General features: G+C 33.9%; 1 pseudogene; it reads right to left on the bottom strand.

The window, feature by feature from the left end:
• Positions 1-12943: 12943 nt before the first annotated feature.
• Positions 12944-13043, bottom strand: LOC123573183 (U6 spliceosomal RNA; annotated as a pseudogene).
• Between the last annotated feature and the right edge of the window lie 12427 nt (positions 13044-25470).

Here is a 25470-nt window from a genome sequence, read left to right on the forward strand (position 1 = left end):
ACAGACAAACGGAGAGCCAAATCATGAATGAAGTTCCATTCACAATAGCTTCAAAGAGAATAAAAGACCTAGGAATCCTACTTACAAGGGATGTAAAGGACCTCTTCAAGGAGAACTACAAACTACTGCTCAGTGAAATAAAAGAGGACACAAACAAATGGAAGAACATACCATGCTCATGGATAGGAAGAATCAATATCGTGAAAATGGCCATACTGCCCAAGGTAATTTATAGATTCAATGCCATCCCCATCAAGCTACCAATGAGTTTCTTCACAGATTTGGAAAAAACTGCTTTAAAGTTCATATGGAACCAAAAAGAGCCTGCATTGCCAAGACAATCCTAAGTCAAAAGAACAAAGCTGGAGGCATCATGCTACCTGACTTCAAACTATACTCCAAGGCTACACTAACCAAAACAGCATGGTACTGGTACCAAAACAGAGATATAGACCAATGGAACAGAACAGAGTCCTCAGAAATAATACCACACATCTACAGCCATCTGATCTTTGATAAACCTGAGATAAACAAGAAATGGGGAAAGGATTCCCTATTTAATAAATGGTGCTGGGAAAATTGGCTAGCCATAAGTAGAAAGCTGAAACTGGATCCTTTCCTTACTCCTTATAGGAAAATTAATTCAAGATGGATTAGAGACTTAAATGTTAGACCTAATACCATAAAAATCCTAGAAGAAAACCTAGGTAATACCATTCAGGACATAGGCATGGGCAAGGACTTCATGTCTAAAACAGCAAAAGCAACGGCAACAAAAGCCAAAATTGACAAATGGGATCTCATTAAACTAAAGAGCTTCTGCACAGCAAAAGAAACTACCATCAGAGTGAACAGGCAACCTACATAATGGGAGAAAATTTTTGCAATCCACTCATCAGACAACGGGCTAATATCCAGAACCTACAAAGAACTCAAACAAATTTACAAGAAAAAAACAAACAACCCCATCCAAAAGTGGGCAAAGGATATGAATAGACATTTCTCAAAAGAAGACATTCATACAGCCAACAGACACATGAAAAAATCCTCATCATCACTGGCCATCAGAGAAATGCAAATCAAAACCACAATGAGATACCATCTCACTCCAGTTAGAATGGCGATCATTAAAAAGTCAGGAGACAATAGGTGCTGGAGAGGATGTGGAGAAATGGGAACACTTTTACACTGTTGGTGGGATTGTAAACTAGTTCAACCATTATGGAAAACAGTATGGCGATTCCTCAAGGGTCTAGAACTAGAAGTACCATATGACCCAGCCATCCCATTACTGGGTATATACCCAAAGGATTATAAATCATGCTGCTATAAAGACACATGCACACTTATGTTTGTTGCGGCACCATTCACAATAGCAAAGACTTGGAATCAACCCAAATGTCCATCAGAGACAGACTTGATTAAGAAAATGTGGCACATATACACCATGGAATACTATGCAGCCATAAAAAAGGATGAATTTGTGTCATTTGTAGGGACATGGATGCAGCTGGAAACCATCATTCTCAGCAAACTATCACAAGAACAGAAAACCAAACACCGCATGTTCTCACTCATAGGTGGGAACTGAACAATGAGATCACTTGGACTCGGGAAGGGGAACATCACACACCCGGGCCTATCACGGGGAGGGGGGAGGGGAGAGGGATTGCATTGGGAGTTATACCTGATGTAAATGATGAGTTGATGGATGCTGACGAGTTGATGGGTGCAGCACACCAACATGGCACAGGTATACATATGTAACAAACCTGCACGTTTTGCACACGTACCCTAGAATTTAAAGTATAATAAAAAAACCTCAAAATTATGTACAATAATATCCATAATAAATTATCATTATTTCAAACATAAGGAGTTTGAAGAAAAGAAAAATAGAAAAATGTATTAAAAATACCTTTTGTTCCTACTAATTGAAACTAAAAACAGATAGATGAGGGATTATTTGAGATGTATTTTATTAGTTTTGAGTCTATAGAGGCTAAATTTCTAAACAGAAAGCTATTTAAATGTTTTCTATAGAATGGCAACCAGGAACCATATTAAGCAGGCACTATAAAGATGGAATGAGATTCTTTACCTTGGGGATATACAGTATAGTAACAAACCTGCACATTGTGCACATGTACCCAAGAACTTAAAGTATAATAATAAAATATATATATAGATATAGATAAGGTAAAGAAGCATAGAAAAGTGCTAAATACCATAAGGAGAGACAGAGCATTAGAAACTTCATAGAATATATGCTCATTTATATGAACCTACAATGTGTTCTTATATGTTATGTAATTAATATTATTCACAACAAAAATATAGCAAAAAATTATTTTAAAAGGAAGTATTAATTACTCTTGCTTCCACCTCTATTGTACTGATTCTTAAAGACTGAAAAACAGCTAGGAAAGAGAGTTTCAAGCAGAGGACACTGTATGAAGGTAGGAAAGATCATGATAACATTAGGAAGCCGTAAATGTATTGTGAAGGCCGGATATGCAAAGGGTACCTGTTGTCTAAATTGGTAGACCAGCTTATAAAGGTAGACAAGAGCCAGATTTTGAAGGAAATTATAAGTCATGCCATGAAATTTGGACCTAAACTTTATAGTTTATTGGTCATAATTAAATTATTTTAGTTGAAGGAGCAGTAAGATATACTGGTTTAGAATTGTTTTTCTTTCTAAAATGAGGTCTAAGGTCTAGATTTCATAAATTTTAGTTCAATGCTTTGCTAAAATATGTAGATCATGGGAGAGATTTGGATTGAGAATATAAATTTGAGAGTTTAAATACTATATATATTTGAGGCAATGAGACTGAAAGACGTGACCAAAGGAGAGAAAAACAATGAGGTCTGCAAAATACGTCTTGGTTACTCCAACATCATAAGGTAAGGGGAAAAAAAAGATACTACAAAGAAGGAGATTCAGAGTCTTGAAAATTATGGATATTTTCCTTCAATATGGGCATAATGAAATATTAAATATGATTGTAGATTTTTTATTGAGGTAAAACGATTTAACATGAGATCTACCCTTTTTAAAAATGAATTGTTGCAGATTTAATTCTTCCCAGTCTTCATTTACCTTGAATATGCTTCTACCATTATTCAACAAGTGAATGTCTTCAGTCTGACTTTTTAAAAAAAACATCTTTTGGGCTATTGAAAAGGAACATCATTTTCTGTATTCCTTAGATATATCTTTATATATTTGTTTTCTTCAACTTTTATTTTAAGTTCTGGGTTATATATTCAGGATGTGCCCTTTTGTTACATAGGTAAAGGTGTGATACGGTGGTTTGCTGCACGGATCAATCCATCACCTAAGTATTATGCCCAGCATCCATTAGCTATTCTTCCTGATCCTCTCCCTTCCCTCACACCCCCTGACAGGTCCCAGTGTGTGTTGCTCCCCCCCACCCCCCCGCATGTGTCCATGTGTTCTCATCATTCATCTCCCACTTATAAGCACTTATAAGTGAGAATATGTGGTATTTGGTTTTCTGTTCCTATGTTAGTTTGCTGAGGATAATGGTTTCCAGCTCCATCTGTGTCCCTGCAAAAGACATGATCTTGTTTCTTTTTACGGCTGCATAGTATTCCATGATGTATATGTACCACATTTTCTTCATTGATGAGCATTTGGATTGATTCCATGTCTTTGCTATTGTGAATTGTGCTTCAATGAACATACACATGCATGTATCTTTATAATGGAATTACTTATATTCCTTTGGGTAAATACCTAGTAATGGGATTCCTGGGTCAAATGGTATTTCTGCTTCTAGATCTTTCAGGAATCACCACACTGTCTTCCACAATGGTTGAACTAATTTACACTCCCAACAGTGTAAAAGCATTTTTTTTCACAACCTCCCCAGCATCTGTTGTTTCTTGACTTTTTAATCTCCATTCTGACTGGCATGAGATCTACCTTTTTAACATATTTTCCAGTGCACAATACAGTGTTGTTAACTATAAGCATAATGTTGTATAGCAGCTCTCTATAACTGAAATTTTGCCATTCAGTAGATGTAATGACTTTATTCAACTATTGCTCAGGGTTCTTCAGCAAAATTTGGGTTCACGTGCATCTCCTCAATAATAATACAGTTCACATTAGTATCTACATACACAGTATAATTTAAAGACAGAGGGCTACTATTTTCTTGTAACTCTAACTGTGGCTGGAATAGTGATGTTATCCTTGTTGTCATCAAGTACATAGTTGGTAGCCTCAAGACCAACCACAGGTTTGTCATAATCCTTGATGGTCTCAAATTGTTCTGTATTTCTCTAATTATCTTGTTTACTTTTTCTAATTTTAAGTTTATGCTTCAGGCTTTCTGATTTTAACCACTTTGAACCAAAAATCCATGTTTTCTTTGGTTCCAAGTGTTTTATATATGTGATATATATATACATATATCACATTTACATATATATCACATATATATACATACACACACATATTCTTTAGGCAACTAAAGAATATTTCTAAGATCATGAAGAAAACCAGAATTTTTATTATTTGGGGTGATTTTGTTACTTGTGGTGAGAAATAGAATTAAGTGCATTGTCATAGTTATAAATAGAGCAATTTATGGAGAGCAGAAAGTTGTAGTAGTTTGTGAGAGCTGTTTTTTTTCTTATAAAAAATTAAGCTAAGTGTGATGGCATACATCTGTAGTCCCAGCTACTCAGGAAACTGAGGCAAGAGGATTGCTTGAGGCCGGGAGTTTAAGGCTACAGTGGGTTATGATAATTATACCGTGTATTGCCCTTGCACACCAGCCTGAGCAACATGGCAAGACTCCAGCTCTTAAAAAAATAATTAATTTAAAAAATTACACAAAACTAACAAATCGCATCCACTGATTCCTAAAGTGGTGCTTTGTTTCCCTCCCTCCTTTTCTCCTTCCCACTCTGTCTCTTTCTCTCTCACCTTCTTTCCTTTCCTTCCTCTTTCCTTCCTTTTGTTTTTCAGCTCACTTTCTTTCTCTCTCTGTCTCTCCTTCCTTCCTTCCTTCCTTTCTTCCTTTTCTTTGTTTCTTTGTTTCTTTCTTTCTTTCTTTCTTTCTTTCTTTCTTTCTTTCTTTCTTTCTTAGTTTCTCTTTCTTTCTTTCCTTCCTTCCTTCCTTCCTTCCTTTCTTTCTCTTTCTTTCTTTCTTTCTTTTTTCTTTCTTTCTTTCTTTCTTTCTTTCTTTCTTTCTTTCTTTCTTTCTTTCTTTCTTTCTTTCTTTCTTTCTTTCCTTCTCTTTCTTTCTTTCTTTTTCTTTCTTTCTTTCTTTCTTCCTTCTTTCTCTCATTTCCTCTCTCCCTCCCTCTATCTTTCTCTCATATATATATGAGTGATGAAGTATATATAGCACTGAAGTGTATATATACACACACACACACATATATATACTGTACATCATGAAGTATATATGAGTGATGAAGTATATATACTAGGTTATATACTTAGAAGATATAATGAATTTCATCAAGTTGTGGTATTAACTAAAATTTTGTTGCTTAGTACATTATTTATTAGGTATTACATATGTCTAATAAATCGTGTTTCAGATTTCTTGAGTCTAGACTGTCTTCTTGATTTGAATTCCTCCTCCTCTTCCTCCTCCTCATCCTTCTTCTTCCTCTTGTTCTTTTTTGTGCACTGGCTCTTTCAGTCCAAGTCTACAGTTCTATTATTTTATTCCCTTATGATTCTTAGTTTTTAGTCACGGATGCTCTAAAAACTTATTTTTCTTTTTTGTCAGCTTGCATTGGGCTCTCCACACTCCCCAACTTTTGTAATAAAGCCTAAGTGCCTTAACTCACTGGTAAGTGCAGCCTTTTGGAAACAATGATAGATAAAAATCACAAAACAGACATGCTATGCTTGAATTTAAGTAAAAAAGTTAGCTGGGAAAGTACTTTTTATTTACCTTAAAGCAGTATCCAAAAGAGAAGAACTACATTTTTCTTCATAATTCTTCTGTTTTAAACTCATTAGTTTGAAGCATAGTGTTTTGTAATGTAAATCAATTCATTATGTGTTAATACTTTCCCAATGTGTGGTTAAGGACAACTGACTATTCAATTTATCTTTCCTCATTGCTGGCTCTTTCTCACTGGCTTTTGCTGATAACTCTTCTCTCTGACCTCTACATTTTACAGTGTTCTAGTCTCAGTCCTTTTGACCTCTTCTCTCCTGTCATTTGCTATTTTGTCAACTCATCTAGTCTCATGGTTTTAAACATCTTATATAAATCCTTATATATGCTGACAAATCCCAGTATCTTCAGCATAGTGTCTGTTCTAAACTGGATTTCATATCAACTGCCCATTTATAATCTTCCCTGAATTTCAACAGACATTTCAAACCCAATAATGAGCTTCAGATTTTTTCCTCACAAAACCAGTTCCAGTTTTTCCTTTCTTAGTATGCATTGACTCAATCTTCCCAAGTTACAGTCCAAAAAATACCTTGGGATTCACTCTTGATTCCTCTTTTTCATACTTCGCAGTCTATCCACCAGCAAATCTCTTCAGCTTTATATTAAATATTGTGTATATTATACTATAGTGTCTTCTCATCTCTTCCACTATTTCCACTTTCATCTCCTACCTGGATTACCACTATAACCTCTAAGCAGGTCTCCTGGCTTATACTCTTGCCCTTCTACTACCTATAATCAACAAAAGTACTAGAGTGAAGCTTTCAAAAATGATATCATATAATGCCATTTCTCTAATCAAAATTGTCACATGGCTCTCTATTTCACTGAAGTCCTACAATGGCCTTTAAGATCCTTAGCTGCATCTTCATGTCTTAGTATTTACATCATAACCTAAAAGTGATGAAGTTTTTAAAAAAGGTGTGTAGCTGGGGACATATATGCACAAATACCCTCCAGCATTATATGTAGGTAGGCAAGATGAATATATAAATACATAATTATATATAATATGAAAATTATATATTTTAAAATTTTATATAAAGTTTACATATTAAAAATTTTAATTATATATAATTTAAAATATAAAAATCTGGCTAAGTTTTATGTGAACTAATACATATCATTTTTATTACTTAGCTTTTCTTTATTTGAAATTTTATGCTACTTTGTGTCAGCTCTTTAAAGTAGGATTTTTTCCACCCTCAGACTCTACAAATAGTTGCATAATTTAACACAGATAAGCAGCCCCTTTTTCCTCTTTCTTTTGTCTAAATTGTTCATATAATTAGAATAGTGATTAATATACCTCCTGAATTTCTCAGATTGGGTAGAAATTTGAAATCTATCAAAATATTTTCAACTTCATTTTTTACTGGCATAATTTTCTCTTGGTAATATAACTTAGATAAAACAATACAGATCCTCAGCAACCTCCTAAAAGCCATCAGCATCTTTATATAAAAATCTAATCTGTAATTCCAGGGTCATTTTCTGTTTAATGTTATCTAAGTAAGTGACTAAGTAAATCATTTCCCTTCTCAGAAATAGTAATGGTTTGTAATTCTCTATTGTCTCAAATACAATGCCTTTAAATTAATGCACTAAAGACCACCATCAGTTGATTTTTCTCTTTCAGCTACCCTATTTACCTTTCAACTTTCGACTCAGATTTTCTAACATGTGTAGAGAAAGCCATCCTACTTTCTGTTCCTTGTACACAAAACAATTCTCCTCAGCATTTAAATTCATCTAAGTGCTCAGCACTGCACCTAGAGTGAAATCCAAGCTCATGTTTTGGTTATAGAGGTCCTCAGGATCCATGCCTGCCTACTCTCCTTCCTAAGTTTTGACTAGTTTACCCATTACTGGCTTTCTCTTCTTCAAAATATGCCACAATCATTTCCCCCTTTAGTTTTGCCTTAGCATTCTCTTTGTCTGGAATATCATTTCCTAATATAGTAGCACTAGTAGATAAGATAATACTTATTTAGCAGACACTATTTGCCAGACATGCTTCTAAATTATATACATACACACACACACACACACACACACACACACACACACACACACACACACACAACTTCTAGCAGCCTGGATAGATATTATTGTTTTGATTTCACAAATAAATAAATAATAAACTGAGGCATAGATACCTAAGTATCTTTCCAAAGATATATATTTGGTACATAATGGGAGTGGAATTCAAGTAGATGCTTCAAACCTTGGAATTTAACTAATATACCATACTGTGTGATATTCACATACCTGGCAACACCATTGATATCCACATTATCCTAGCTATAGTTTCTGCCACTAGGAACCTTATAAAAAACTTTATGAAGTCTATTTTTACCTGTATTGAATTTTAGGGATCTAAATGTTGCCAAAGACTTTATTATACCTTACATTTTGGTTAATAATAATGTTAACTTTTTCATTTTTAGCTATTGCCAACGTTATTTTGTATTGAATTATTTCTAGTGGTTAAAGCGTGCTTTGGATTCATTTGTTTTTATAGATTTAGTGAGTACAAGTGTTGTTTTGTTACGTGGATATGTTGCATAGTGGTCAACTCTGAGCTTTTAGTATAGTCATCACCTAAGTAATGAACATTGTACCCATTAAGTGACGTCTGATCCCTCACCCCTGTTCCTAACCTCCCACCCTTCTGAGTTTCCATTGTCTATCATTCCACTTTCTATGTCCATATGTACAAATTAGCTCCCATATATGAGATCATGAAGGATTTTCTGAGTTATTTCACTTAAGATAATGTCCTTCAGTTTCATTTATGTTGCTGCAAAATACATGATGGCTGAATAGTACTGGTGTGTGTGTGTATGTGTGTGTGTGCGCGCGCGCGTGCACGTGTATTTAATAACTTTATCCAATCATTCATTGATGGACACTTACATAGATTCTGTATTCTTGCTGTTATAAGTAGTGCTGTGATAAACAAACAGGTACAGTATCTTTTTGATATAATGATTTATTTTTCTTTGGACATATATCCAGTAGTGGGATTGCTGGACTGAATGATAGATCTATTTTTAGTTCTTTGAGAAATGTCCATACTGTTTTCCATAGAGATTGCACTAATTTACATTCCCACCAATCATGTATAAGTGTTCTCTTTTCTCCACATCCTCACCAACATCCTTTTTTTTTCTGCCATTTAGTAAGTGACTGATGTAAGATGGTCTCTCATGGTGGTTTGCATTTGCATTTCTCTGATGATTAGTGATGTTGAACATTTTTTCATCTGCTTCTTGATCATTTCTGTGTCTTCTTTTTCAAAATGTCTGTGTGTGTTTGTCCACTTTTTAAGGAGTTTGATTTGTTATTGTTGAGTGGTTTGAGTTCCATGTAGATTATGGATATTAGTTTTTTGTAAGATGTATAGTTTGCACGTATTTAATCCCATTCTTCAAGTTATTAGTTCACTTTGTTGATTATTTCTTTTACTATGTAGAGCTTTTTAATTTAATTAAATCCCATTTGTCTATTTTTGTTTCTGTTGAATTTGCTTTTGAGTATTAATCAAGAATTCTTTCCCTAGACCAATGTCCAGAAGAGTTTTTCCTAGGTTTTCTGTTAGTATTTTTATAGTTTCAGGGCTTACATTTAAGTATTTCATTCGTCTTGAGTTAATTTTTTTATATACTGAGACATAGGGGTCCAGTTTCATTCTCCTGTATACGACAATTCAAATTTCCCAGCATCATTAATTGAATAGGGTGTCTTTCCCCAAGTGCATGTTTTTGATAACTTTGTCAAAGATCAGTTGGCTGTAGGTATGTATGCTTTATTTCTTGATTCTCTATTCTGTTCCCTTGATCTGTGTGTCTACTTTCATACTAGTACCATTCTGTTTTGGTTACTATACTACTTATTATATGAAAATAGCCTTGTAGTATAATTTGAAGTCAGGTAATGTGATGCCTTCAGTTTGTTCTTTTTGCTTAGGATTGCATTGGGAATTTGAGCTCTTTTTGGGATCATATAAATTTCAGGATTTTTTTTTTTTCTAATTCTGTGAAAGACAACATTGGTATTTTGATAGTTATTGCATTGAACCTATAGATCATTTGGGGCAATATGATCATTTTTAACAATATTGACTCTTCCAATCCATTAGCATAGAATGTTTTTTCATTTCTTTGTCTCATCTGCAAGTTATTTTATTTGTGTGTTTTAGTTTTCCTTGTAGAGTTATTTCACTTCCTTGGTTAAATATATTCCTAAATGTTTTATACTTTTTTTTTTGTAACTAGTGTAAATGTAATTGACTTATTGATTTGCTTCTCAGCTTGATCATTATTAGTGTACAGAAATGCTACCAATTTCTGTATATCGATTTTGTATATTGTGACTTTTTTGAAGTCATTTGTAAACTCTAGGGGTCTTTTAGAGGAGTCTGTAAGTTTTTCTAGGTATAAGATAGTATCACAGCAGAGATAATTTGACTTCTTCTTTTCCAATTTGGATGATTTATATTTCTTCCTCTGGCCTGATTTCTCTGGCTAAGACTTCCAGTACTGTGTTGAATAGGAGTGGTGTAAGTGGGCATCCTGTCTTGTTCCAGATCTTAGAGGGGGATGCTTTCAACTTTTTCCTGTTCAGTATGATGTTGGCTTATCATATATGGTTTTTATTATTTATCATATATGGCTTTTATTATTTTGAGTTTATCATATATGTTTTTTATTATTTTGAAGTATTTTCTTTCTATGCCTAGTGTGTTGAGTGTTTTAATCATGAAGAAATGCTGAATTATATCAGATGTTTTTCTGCATCTATTGAGATGATCATATGAATTTTGTTTTTAATTCAGTGTATGTGGCAAATCAAATTTGTTGTTTTGTATATATTGAATAATCCTTGCATTCCTGGAATAAATCCCACTTGATCATGGTATATTGTTTTTTTGATGTTCTGTTGGATTTTGTTTGATAGTATTCTGTTGAGGATTTTTGCATCTATATTCATCAAGAATACTGGTTTGTCATTTTGTTGTTTTTGTTGTTGTTCCTGTGTTCTTGTTTAACTCTGGTATCAGAGTGATACTGGCTTCATTGGATGAACTGGAGAGAATTCCTTCCTCCTCAATTTTTTTGGGAGACTTTCAGTAGGATAAGTATCAGTTCTTCTTTGTTATGTTTGTTAGAATTCATCTGTAAATCCATTTGATCCTGGTCTTGTTGTGTTGGGAGGTTTGTTTTTTACTGCTTCAATTGTACTACTCATTATTGATCTGTTCAGGATATATATTTCTTCCAGGTTCAATCTTGAAAGGTTGCATATTTCCAGGAATTTATACATTTCTTCTAGATTTTTTAGTCTGTGATTGTACAGGCATACAGTTCTTCATAGTAGTCCTTGATATTTTATACTTCTGTGGTATCAGTTGTAATGTCTCCTTTTTCATTTCTGATTATGTTTATTTGAATTTTTTCTTTTCATACTTATTCTAGTCAGCAGTCTAACAATTTTGTCTATATTTTCAAAAAACAATTTTTCATTTCATTGACCATTTTTATTGTTTTGGGGTCTCAATTTCATTCATTTTTTTTTTTTTTTTGATTATTGCTTTTATCTTCTAATAGCTTTGGGTTTGGTTTGTTTGTGAGGTAAGATAATAAGATGTTAATTTGTGATCTTTCTAATTTTTTATGTAGGTATTTAACACTGTAAACTTTCATCTTAGCACACTTTTGCTGTATCCCAGATGTTTTGGTATGATGTGTCCCTGTTTTAATTTATTTTGAAAGGTTTTTAAATTCCTCTCTTAATTTCATCATTGGCCCAAACATCATTCATTTAATTGTTTAATTTTAATGTATTTATGTATTTTGACAGTTCCTCTTTGAATTGATTTCTAGTTTTATTCCACTATGGTCTGAGAAGATAGTTGATATAATATCAATTTTCAAAATTTTATTGAGACCTGTTTTATGGACTATATTATGGTCTATTTGGGACAACATTTCATGCACTGATAAGAAAAATGTGTATTCTGCAGTTGTTGAGGAGCATGTTCTGTAAATTTCTTTTAGATTAATTTGGTCTAAAGTCCAATTTAAATCCACAGTTTCTTGGTAGATTTCCTGTCTTGATGTGTCTAGTGATATCAGTGGGCTGTTGAAGTCCCCTACTATTATTGTATTGCTGTATATCTCTTTCTTTAGGTCTGGTAATGTTTGTTTTATGAATCTGGGTTATCTGGTATTGAGTACATATATAGTTAAGATTGTTATATCTTCCTGTTGAATCGAAGTCTATCCTTCATTATCTAATGGCCTTGTTTGACATTTTTTTACTGTTGTCATTGTAAAATCTGTCCTATCTGATATAAGTATAGCTATTCCTGCCTGCTTTTGGTTTCTGTGTGTGTGGAATATCTCTTTCCATCTCTTTATCAACACCCTATGTGTCTTTACAAGTAAGGTAAGGTTCTTGTAAGCAGCATGTAGTTGAATTATGATTTGTTTTTAATCCATTCCACCAATTTGTATCTTTTAAGTGGAGCATTTAATCAATTTACATTCAAGTTGATATATATATATATGAATTTATTTCCTGCCACAATGTTCATTCTTATCTAGTTGCTTTGTAGATTCTTCGTTTATTTTGATTTTTTTTTTGTCTTTATGGATTTGTGGGGTTTTTTAATGTTTCTATATACTTTCTTCATTTTCTTGCTTTGTGTAATTTTTATAAGACTTCTGAGTTTTATATTTTCATATGTTTTTATGATGATGAGTGTAAACCTTTTATTTCCATGTTAAGGACTCCTTTGAGCATGTTTTGTAAGGTTGGTCTAGTGATGATGAATTCTTTCCGTGTTTGCTTGTCTGGGAAAGACTTCATTTCTCTTTCATTTATAAAGCTTATTCTGGCAGGATGCAAAATTCTGGGTTGAAAGTTTTTTTTTTCTTTCAGCACTTTGAAAATAGAATCCCAATCTTTTCTGGAAGAATATGGAATGCTTCATGAATTTGTGTGTCATCTTTCTGTAGGGGCCATGGTAATCTCTGTATCATCACAATTTTAGTGCATTTGCTGCTGAAGTGAGTACTACTTTAGATTTAATAAAGACAAATCCTGGGCAAAGACCCTTGGCCAGGTAACTCTAAAGAAGCTTCAAGGATGATAAGGTCAACATACGAAGTCAACGCTATAAGACTGAAAATGTTGTTTCATCTAACTTCTACAAATTTTTCAAAATAAGAATGGAACATTGTGAGGCCTTTAAGAATTACTTAGTTCATATTATTTTATATTAAATAATGCATTGAACATTAAACATTTTATCCTTTCTAAGTTAGTGTCATATCCTTCATAAAACTTCAAAAATACACTTAAGTTAGAGAGATTTTTGTCTTCAAATTACATAGGGATATTATATCTCTTCTAATTTTACACAAGTAGATTTTGATAAAGTGACATTGTATTGTTAGAGCAATAATAAAAATACAAAACAATAACATGAAGTTTTAGAAAAGCACCAGTGCAAATATATGTGAACTATTATTGAAAAAGCATTAGGAAGAGGTCAATAACTGAGGAATCAATTTCATGTGGAATAATGTGAAATACAAAAGGAATCAAGACTTGGATTTGATTTCACTGATTTTTATTATAAGAGCTTCTCTTATTAGATGTTTTAAGAGAAAGAGACAAACTTATCCAATAATCTGTTATGTAAACTTGAATTTAAAAGAACATACTTTTGGGGATATAATTAAATATTACCACTTAACTAACATAAGCACTTTATTGAATTTCAAAACTTGAGGATGCAAGCATGAAGCATTATTCTTTCCCCTGTAATCTTTACCTTCGACCATGACATGGAGACTCTTCATTTTCCATCTTTCAATTACACCTTGAGAGGATCCTATAGCTTTCTCCTCATTTTAAGGCATGAAACAATCTAATCCAATTCTGTTTTATCCAGATTAAAGTTTCAAACTCATATCCTTTTTTTTTTTCCTAAATTCAAACCTGACTTTGGGCCAAAAGCCACTTGTAGGTAGCAGTGAGGGCTGTTCTTTCTTTCATCCTTCCCTTCCCTCTGGGTCCATTTTTTTCCAGGCATAGAAAAAAGTAGTTCAAAGAGAAAGCACACTCCCTTCTCTATTGATTTTTCTTCCCCTCCTTCTTAAGCCCTCTTTGTGGCATGTGTTTAACTAGTGGCATTTTACATGTGTCATGAGCTGGTTCTTTAGAGGCACCTTTGATAAATTCTTCATCATTTGCAAATAATGAAGATTATTTTCTGGGTTAACCTCTTTTGAAGACATTTCTTAGATGGAGTCTTCTCTGGCTTCTCATCCTTACATGCTTGCCAGGATCTCTTGATAGAATACCAAGCAGACATCTAAAGCACTGTTACTTCTTTATTGTCCACTGGGTCATGATGAGGCACACATCTACTGCCACCCAAAGAAATGAGAGTACACTTGCCTCACTGCAGCTCTTTCCATACAGAGCTCTCTCTCTCCACTCTGCCATATACCTCAAATTTTCTACCCTCCCTAAACCCCTCCCCTGCTTCAAATATACAAGTGCAGATTAGCAACTCTGTTGCATAAACAGATATCTAATCAGGAAATTAGATGACTGTTTTCATTGTAACCAAATTATGCATGTATGTAGCTCCAATATATCTCCTGAGATATTGCTAATCTTTTAAGTGTGGTGGTGGGGACTACAGCTAGGGTAGAAAAGAGTTCTGCTGCTGTGTAGTATGTCTTGTACAAATGCATCTGGTGTTTTTTTTTTAAATCTGACTCAAATGTTCTTTTTGTTTGGTAAAACATTGTGGAATTAATTTATTATTTCTAATATACCATCCCCTAGCATCCAAACTTTCTGTTACTAGAAGGGTGTGGAAGAACTGTCCTCATATTTTTCCCTTGCCTAAAACAGAGAAGTTCATTTGGCATTAAATTTTATCAACTCAACAATGAGATAAGAATTTCATTCAATTCAATTAAGTTTTACTTAAAAAAATAAGCTCAGGATGGATATTGAAGTTGTTACTGTTATTGATAAAATCTTTTAATTTTTTTTGTCTTTTCTCCCTCCTGCCCCCCATTGTATAGCTGATTCCTCTCCTTCCAGATTGGCTATTTTTCCTATTTAACACCTCTTACTCTGTCTAAACAACTTATTTCCATGGTGCTTTCAAAACATACTTGGAACATTCCTTGTTTTATCCCCTCAGATGACAGTCAGTGATGGATGGCAGATGTTACTTATAAGACTTCAGAAAATAAAGAGAGATTGAATGAGGTTTAGCAAATGAACATGAAAGAATACATATCTATTGCTTTAAAATTATTAAAGATCTTTTGAAAAAGTTACATTGCACTCAGAATTTTGTAAGAAACCTAAAAAAAATTGTGAGCATTTTATTGTCTTTTCCTTATCTCTATTTGCTCACTCTTAATTATTATAAATATAAGTTATTTTTATTAGTGATTATTTTAAGCATATACCTATTGCTTAAATATAAGTGATATCATTTGTTTCACATTTGCTATAAACTTTCAGTTAAGCATTTGATTAAGAAAGTACACATGATTCTCCAATCACCCATATATTTTGTATGAATTAATAAAAGTCTTATATTTTGTACAAAAGTGAAAAACCAGGAAACTTTCAGGATTTAAAACTGCAATTTCCATTTGGATTCAAATTTTGAGGAACAAATAATGCGCAAAATTTGTTGAGCTTAAAATAGTAGTGATTTCTATTACAACTTTGAATGATAAGTACAACAGCTTACCTGAAAGTTATAAAAAGATCTGGCAGATTTGAATAGAGACCTTTTTGCTACCCCAAAAAGTGTATTTTGGGAAGTAAAATGGAGTTGAACTTCAGTGTCTATAAGTAAACATGTTATGTATTCTTAATATAAAATATTTAGGGATTTCTTATTAACGAATTCAATGTGATTATTTCTGAGTAGAGAAACAACTTGCATTTTAGTGGACTGTTTACAAAATGGATTTTGAAATTGCTGTGATCTACTGATACAAAGTAAAAACAATAAGGAAAATCAAGCAAGTATTACATACTTTCCATACACTATCTCATTTAACCCATTACTCATCTGTCTGAATTGACACAGAAAATTTAAACAACTCATCCCAAATCATAGTAAACTGAAAGACCAGGGTCTGTTTTCCAAGTCAGTCCTTTTCCCGATATGCCACATGACTTTCTAGAAAGTAGGATATTGCTTACAGAGTTAGGCAGAAGGGAATTCTGAAAGAAGTTATTCTCTGGGCTCCATGTGGACAGTGCCTTAGAACCTCACAGCATGGGTTTTTGGGTGGCAGAGGGCAGGGAAAGATCATTGAAAAATATATATTTCAGTGTTAAATGTGTTTGAATCTTTTGTCAAGTTATTTCCTTATAATTCTTCAATGGAGCTTTAAAAATTATTGTTTAAGTGACCCATTTTAAGAGAATCTAGGGAAAAAATTCAGGAAGATAATCTAGAAGTAGCAGCAAAGAGTCAGCATTGTATTGGTCCCATTTGTACTATAAAGTCAATTGAATGACATTTTTTTCTATACTTTCTGTAAATCTTCACCTAATATGCATGAACAGTTTATTGTTTCATATACTACAATTTATATATTTTTAAACAAAACTAAAAATTATATGTGTGTATATACATACTTAATCCTTAAATATTGAATTGCTAAAAGAATATTTATTTTCAAATACTGTACGCTGTTGCATGTCTTTCTCCTCCTCCTTACTATCCACATGACCTAGCAGGATAGTGCATCTCCTCTAGTAATTCACTACTTCCCAGGTAGAATAAATTTAAAAGTGCATAATGTGACTTATATCACTTTCTAAATTTAAATTGTTTGCAGGTAGATGATCTTGCCATTAGGAGATTTGGAAGTTGTTATTTTGTTAGTATACTTGTATAGTGAAGTATTAAGAAGAGTAGCTCAAAGTCAGTATTTAAAAAGTAGGAAGGGTAGGAAGATGAATATTGTTGTAATATTAAATAAAATTATAATTCAAGGAAGATAATTTGCACTTTAGTAATATGTGCTAGTAATAAATGTTGCAGAATCAATACAAGAGACTAAAAGCAGACCCTTTAGAAACTCTTCTTAGTCTTCAAATATTTCCATTGTGTGACAAACAAGTCTCCCATAATTATGGAAAATACACTCCTGTAGCTTATATTCCAAATTTGAATTTATGTAACTAAGTTCATCCCCCTCCCAAAATCTGCCCTCGTTTCAATTTATAATCTTTTAATCTTATCACCTATCACTTCGAGATCCCAAGGACATTTTTCCCAAATGCATCCTTTCCTTTTCTTCCTTTCTGACTCTTTCATTATGCATATGTCAACATGCCTCCAAAAAAACCAGTTAATTCAGTCAATTCAGTGAAAAAAAAAATCAGTAAAGTCAGTTGCTAGGCTCTCTGTAGACAAAACATGCAGCTGATTGACTAGATGTTTCACTTACCAACTGTTTGCTTTGGCATTATTTAGACATAACCTTTGTCTCCTTGTTTTCTCCCTTTATTGAATGTGCTCTAATTGCTTTTATATTATCTTTTTTGGCATTCCTCTAGATTCTTCCTTCCACTTTGGATTGTTTATGCAGTTCCATTTATAAATGCACTCTTCAATTGATCTATATGATATGTGTTCTAAATGGTTTAACACAAAGTATATAGGCTATTTATCTTGATATTCAAAATCTGTGCTCAAATAACTTGAGTCAAAGTTTGAATTGGAATAAGATTCAAGGCCACATGTATGCATTGTTTATTTTTTTTATATCTGAGCCAGCTTTGCAGTATTTTTAGAAAATACATGTGTGACAGCAGAGAAAATAAGGTCAATCATCAAATATTAATGTACTGAGAACTTGCTTCTCTTTTTAAATTTTATTTTAGGCTCAAGTATACATGCTCAGGTTTGCCATATAGGTAAATTGCATGTCATGAGGGTTTGTTGTACAGATTATTTTGTCACCCACGTAATAACTTTTATCATTACTTCTCTTAGATTCCATGGTCTAGCCATCATATCCTTCTGGCAAAACAGTACCAATTAAACGTATTTTCCTGCTTATTTCCTAAGTTCACATGAAAAGCAAAACTTGACTAATAAAAGGTCCACATGCCTGGTGCAGTGGCTCATGCCTGTAATTCCGGCATTTTGGGAGGCTGAGCTGGGCGGATCACGAGGTCAGGGGATCAAGACCATCCTGGCTAACACAGTGAAATCCGGTCTCTGCTAAAAATATAAAAAATTAACTGGGCATGGTGGCACGCACCTGTAATCCCAGCTACTTGGAGACTGAGGCAGGAAAATCGCTTGAACCCGGGAGGCGTAGGTTGTAGTGAGCTGAGATCATGCCACTGCTCTTCAACCTGAGCGACAGAACAAGACTTCATCTCGAAAAAAAAAAAAGGTACACACATAGTCAAACTGGCTTCAATTTAAATCTAGAAGGGACACTAAACACTTGCAGAATACCACTACATTTTCCTGTTAAATTCACCATTCTATCCTTTTCTCTCCTCAAATCGTCAACAAAACCTTCTCTTTTAACATTCATATGATGACCTCTCAAAAACATTTACAGAGAAAACCAGTGTAGTGTGTTGAAATCAAAATCTCATGTTTCCACCACAAGTTCTAAAAACCTGCCTGCATCTCCAACTATGTCTCAGCTCTCTATCCTGTTATGAAAGAGAAAGTATCTGCTTCTTAGGCCAGCTCCCGCTGACCTGGAACCTCATCCCCTTACTTCTCAAAGGCTTTGTTCCTACAATTATATACCTACCTTCTTTCACCTTTATCAGATTTTTTCATCTCCACAGAATTAGCCCATACGTGTCTCAATATCACCTATCTTTAAAAACCAAAATCAAAACACATCTCTTTATCCCACATTTTCCTCCAACTACTGATCTTGTTTACTTCTCTCCTTAACAACAAAACTCCTCAAAAAGTGAAAGTATTCTTGCTCTCCCCAGTTTCTTACCTTCTATTCTCTCTTCAGTTCATTCCAAGAAGTATTTTAAAAATTGTTGTTGTTTCCTGGTTAGTTTTTCCAAAGGTTTATTGAAGTAGAAACAAGTTAGTCTAATACTTGCTAGAAAAAAAAAAGCAATTATAATGATTTTCAAAATATTTTTACAAAACTGGTGTAGCACAAAACTTCTTCATAAACCAGAGTATGTTTTAAACTTTTGTTCTAAATCTTTTAGGGGTGCTAGTTCTTAAGAATTGTAATTTATTTCTATTCCAAATTTATCTTATGCTACTGAAAAGCCATAGAAAGGCATTTGAAGGCTGTTTCTTTAAGATGTAGTCTTCCTTTTTATTCTTGCTAGTAATATATTGCTGCAGTGAGTTTGTGTAATTTTCATCAAGCTAATCATGAAGCTGAGAAGTTTCATTGATAACCTGTCCATCTCCCAGTTTTAAATGTCAGAAGGGTCCTGTATGAGTAGCTGTCAACCAGAGGGAGTGAACTCAGAATGGTTTCCCTCTGGTTCTGAGAAGAAAAGTTTGGAAGAGACAGAGAATTCCTGCTCTCCTCACCTTCCAGCAGCATTTTGTAGGTGGCAATTTCAATGTCAAGGGTTCTGTGAACATCCCACAGGTCCTGACATTGATTAAGGTGGCAGGTCTTAATTATTTCTTCCTTCCCATTCTGAATCTCATCCTACATGAGGCCAATAGTTTCTTGGTAGTTCACAACAAAGTTCTCATCTATTTTGCACACCTGACACTGCAGAGACTTCTCAGTTCCTTTGAGTGCTTGGCCAGTGAGGGACTGGACCTATCTTTGGTACTCTTTTGACTCCTGCTTTGCCTAATGCAGGACATCACTGTCCAGGTTCGTTTAATAGCCTCAGAGAGATCAACAAACCTGGCCTTGTTCCTGAAGGTTCTTAGTAACTACACTTTCATACTACTAACACACATCACGCAGTGCAGCCGTGAAGTCGGGCTTGGAAACATCATCAATTTGTGTGGCTCTTCCTGAATCTGGACCTGCAGCTCCCGAGTTTCATTCCTGTGCAGTTCCTTCAAAAAGGCAATCTCTTCTTGCATTTTACCTTCAAGTCATGGAGTGCCAAAGAAGCATTATCAACATCCAATCTTCAAGTTTGCGTGATTTCTAAGGGTGCTCTCAGCTTCCTCTCTCTGAAGCATCTCTTTCTGCAAATTGTCTTCATGTCCTTGGCTAGGATGTCATGCTGAATCTTGATACTGGCCTTGGTGAACCGGTCCACTTGCTGATGCAGCTCTTGCATCTCCTCCTTGTAGAAGTTCCCCAGGCTGACTTTCCCTGGTTCTTGAGCTGCTTCAGTTTATCAGCAGGATCTTGTTCTTTTGCACCAAGAAGTGCACCTTGTTGATGTGTATGAAATAATCACTCAGCTCCTGCAGCTCCATTTTCTCATTGGTGCAGGCATTTTTTTCCAAGTTGCTGTTGATGGTACATGGTGGAGTAGCTCCTGGCATACACAAAACACAGGAGACAAGGTATAGAGGCAGCAACTGCTACCAAGGCACAGCGCACTACCCAGGCTTGCAAGTGTGGTGGACGTCGTCATGTAGCTCTGGCTGGAGTTCTGCCATCTTGCAGTGCTAGGGCCACCGCACACTCTGAGGAAGGAGGATGAAGATTCCGATCTGGTAGACTTGGCTGGGGGGCGGGGGGGGGGGGGTGGCAGTGGACTGGGCCACTGTGGCAGGGCCTTCTTGCTAGGCAAGGAGAGGCCAGCAAGGGTGCAATGGTGTGGGCTACTGCATCACTGCTACAACCTCATAGTGAATGGCAGAGCTCCAATGAGGCTTTTATACTCTCTACTCTCCTAAAATAGTTCTTATTAGGGTGACAGGTGACTTATGTATTGCCAAAGCTATCAGTCAGTTTTCTGTCATTTTCTTTCACTTCCAGGAAGCACTTGAAAAGGCTGACCACTGCCTACTGCCTCCTTTATAAAACACATACCTCTCTAGGATTCTAATATTCCTGGTTTCCCTTCCTCACAGCCTCTCCTCAGAAACCTTTCCTGTCTCCTCCTCCTCTGTCTACTGGGCTCTGGATGTTGAAGTGCCCATGGGCTCCTGCATCTACCTTTTCTACCTGTGCCATCTCATTCTTTCCTGTGCTTTCAAATACTATCCATATATTGATTCAAATGTCTTATCTAGCACTTAGGTCTCTTCTTTGAGCCCTAGCATCATTTATGCAATGGTCTCTCTTCAATCTCTGTCAGGGTGGGCAATGAACATCTCAAACTGGACATGACTATAATAGAACTATTAATTTTCCTTCATATCTATTCTCCCTCAAGCCCTCCCTTCAGTAAATTGGGAAGTTATTTAGTCTGCAAAGCTAGGTGCCATTATTGTTTATTCTCTTTCTTGTGTACTTTTTAAAAACCTGCCTCTAAATTCAGCCATCACTACCTTGAAAATATATCCTGAAATCTGACGACTTACCACCCCCACTGAGGGGATGCTGAGATAATCTATGACTATCTTTTATTTAAATTACTTTTAAACCCTGTAATTTTCTGTCTCTTTACTCCATTCCTACCTCCTTATAATTCATCATATATTAGCTGGAAATTTTTTTCTGAAACACAGAATAGATCATGTTTAAATTCCAACTTAAAACACTCCATTGCTTTCTATTATTTTTTTTCATTTCATTCTTTATAATTTTGTGTGAACTTATGTTCTACTATAACTACAGTTATGCCACTATTTCAATAAAGTGTAATTGCTATATAAGAAGCTTGATGTAAGAGACTTTATTTGACTTGTATTTGTACCCTCCCCTACTTTACCACAATTTCAAGAATATTATCTTGCATATTATCTAGTCAAAAAAATATGTGATATTAAACTAAATAACAGTCTCATAACAGTGGTTAGAAGATAAAATGTTTAAAATTTTTGAAATATTAGATATTGCTATTTACTTTTCTCTGTGGTAAACTATTAGATTTGGACACAGTGTTGAATTCTACTCTTTAGTTTCATTAAGCAGGATAATTAATAGCTAATCATTTTTTAATCTGTTAAAATGAAAACAAAATTTTAATCATTTGATTAAATTACAATTAGAATCCACAATTTCATGAAAAAGCAACAACTATTATATGCCTTGATCTTAACTTCTCTGTAGAATGCACATATCTTTACTTCTCCCTGAAATGTTCTGTTGCCGTTATTTAACCTCAAAATTATTTATTAATTTTGCATATCATAAATGTGATAAAGCATTAACATATACCCTGTAATGAATAATTTTATGTGTCAACTTGACTGGGCTACAGGGTGCCCAGATATTTGATCAAACATTATTCTCAGTGTTTTCATGAAGGTGTATTTGGATGAGATTCACATTTGAATGGTAGACTGAGTAAAGCAGATTGCCTTCCTCAATGTGGGTGGGCCCCATCCAATCTGTTGAAATCCTCACTAGAACAAAATTGCTGACCCTGTCGTAAATAAGAGAGACTCTTTTTTTTTTTTTTTCTGCCCAACTTCCTTGAAGCTGGGACATTGGCTTTTTTCCTGCTTTTGAACTCAAACTGAAACACTGGCCATTCCTCCATCTCCAGCCTGCCAGCCTTCAGACACGAAGCACACCACCAGCTCTCCTGGTTCTCAGGCCTTCAGACTTGGATTGGAACTAAACATCAGCAATTTTGGGTCTCCAGCTTGCCATGTAGATCTTGGGGCTTACCTGCCTTCATAATAGCATAAGCCAATTCCTTATAATAAACAAACAAACAAACAAACAAACAAACATATCTCCTATTCATCTATTTCTCTGGATGGCTCTGACTAGCACACACCCTATGAATATTCTGTGGATTCATATAAAAATTGTATACTCCATGGGGTGTGGCAGTCTTTAAAATTAATTACCATCAGAAAAAAACATTTTTTACTGTTCTTGACTAACAGACGATTCCTTCTTCAAGGGGCTTGTCAACTTCAGAAATTTGGGCTGAATTGAAGAGAATTAATGCTCATTTCACATTCAACATTGAATTATTTTGGTTTGCTTCTCAGTCGATGTCACAATATATTAAAATAGTCTTTCATATAAGTATATAGATTCAGATGGCAACTGTTTTTCTCCACTCTCTATACCATATAGTAGCAATCAGTGAAGTTACTGCACTAAGAATACTGCCGCAAATGTGGTATAGAATGTTTTTCACCCATTTTGATAAAAATGTTGATAAGGATGTCTTCCTGAGAGGGTTGGTGGTTGCATGATACTGTAGATTGAAAGGAACTCAGGGAAAAGAATTTGAGGATACTGGTGGTTAATGATATTTGTTATTTCACCCATACATCTCATGTGAATAAAATAAATTTCGAACAACTCATTCTTATAATAAACTCTCTCATCCAATGCTCAAATTCCATTTTAGTCTGCACATCTTGTAGTGCAAAAAGAAAACCAAAACATTCACAATTTTGTCCTGTAATTTTGGTTTCTCTTTGGTCTCAATATCATACCTGCTAAATAAGACAACTAGGTGTCATTTTTCTATTATTGAGATAATAGAGGAGTTTAACCCTTTTAACCAAATATCAATTAAATGTACAAATTATCAGTTTCCCATTATTTCCTCTAAGGTAAAGAACCAAGTATAGGCAACCTCTAAACAGTCATTTAAAAATAGTATGTAAGTATATTAAAATGATTGATAATATTATCCAATAAGCACACGTTTTTGAACATAAAGTGTTTTTTTTTTTTTTTTTTTTTTTTTTTTTTTTTTCCAACCTAAAGCCGATTCAATTCTCTGGGTCATCGATGTTTGTCCTATTGTACAAATTTTTACTACCAAGGAAATTCTGAAGCTGGTTTTCATGGAAGAATCAGCAACTGGAAAACTAGTACTGCTTTGAGTATCCTTTTCTTGAATTATCTTTAACAGAGACTTTTCTCTTCAGTTGTGACACTTTCTTTAAAATTCCCATCACTGAATTTTAAATGTGATTGTCAGAGTGATGTTTCTTAAAGCCATTATTCAGCTGTCTTCCGTTAATTTGCGTACTACAAACAACTATCTATAAATACTGTTTCTTACATTGCTGCTGCTTCCAAAAGACCTCTGATTGTGTTAAGAGATTACTACCATCTTCACTTATAGGTTCATTGCAGGGAGTCTTAATAGTAACTCTTTTCTATTTCAAACATCAAGGATTTTAGATTTTTCTGATTTTTCTGTTTTGCATACTTTGAACTTATTTCAAGCTTATCCACCAACTTTCTGTTTTTAATCCATCATATATGTTTTAGTCTAAATATAGTTTTAAAATTATTATCCCAGTAAGGTATTACAACAATGAAAACAACAAAAATATGTTCAGTGGTATCAAATTTATAATTAAATCAGGGAATTGTTGATTTAGAGGAGCCACTTGTTTTTTAGATATGTAAAATGAAAGATACAGTCACTGGTTTACAAGATGACACATTTGTTTAAAAATATAGCTGTCAATCTGCTCTGACTCATGGATAAAACAGATGTCTTAGTAATGGCCTTCTGGGCAAAGAACTTTGGCATAATCTGACATTATTACACTCTTTTTATTTACGTAACTGTAGCTGTAGTAAAAACATGCTTCATCATAGCACAGAACTAAGAAGTAAGATTTTTAGTATGTTGTACATTTTTCATTTTTAAAAAATAATCACTAAAGCAAAACAAACCTGAACATTATACATCTTACGCTGGTGGTTTATGATATTCTTTATTTCACCCATAAATTTGTATGGGTGAAATAAATAAATATTTTACATATGCAGATTTTATATATGTATATGCCTATATGTATATATACGTATATATACCTATGTATATGTGTATATGTATGTATACATGTATATGTATGTATACATATGTATATGCATATATGTATATTTTATATATGTATATATACATATATGTATATTTTATATATGTATATATACATATATGTATATATGCATATTTTTATATGTGTATGTAAAATATGTATATGTACATATAAAATATTATATATGTATATGTATTTCCAAGAATGGAAATATATATAATATTCAAAAGTTCTCCCAGAATTGTTTGGTTGAATATCACTTTCTTATTTAACTTTACAAATACCATTTAAGTACACATCTTAATTAGTAATACTTTGTGAAATCATATCAGCTTAGAGCAACACAGCCACCAGAACGAAATATTTTAGTTGTGTCATTTGAAATCCAGCTTTCATTTTGCTGCCAGTGCTTATCTAAATTTCATCACATAGAAATGCTGTGCTTATGTAAGTAATCTATTTTCAAGAAATGAAAAATCACCAGTGTCATACAGTCATCTAGGTAAAATCACTAGTTATCTTGCATTTATTATTTGACCCTATGTGATATATTTATGAGTGATATGAAGGTAACATGAA

Source organism: Macaca fascicularis, chromosome 4, assembly GCF_037993035.2.
Source record: "Macaca fascicularis isolate 582-1 chromosome 4, T2T-MFA8v1.1".
Taxonomy (NCBI): domain Eukaryota; kingdom Metazoa; phylum Chordata; class Mammalia; order Primates; family Cercopithecidae; genus Macaca; species Macaca fascicularis.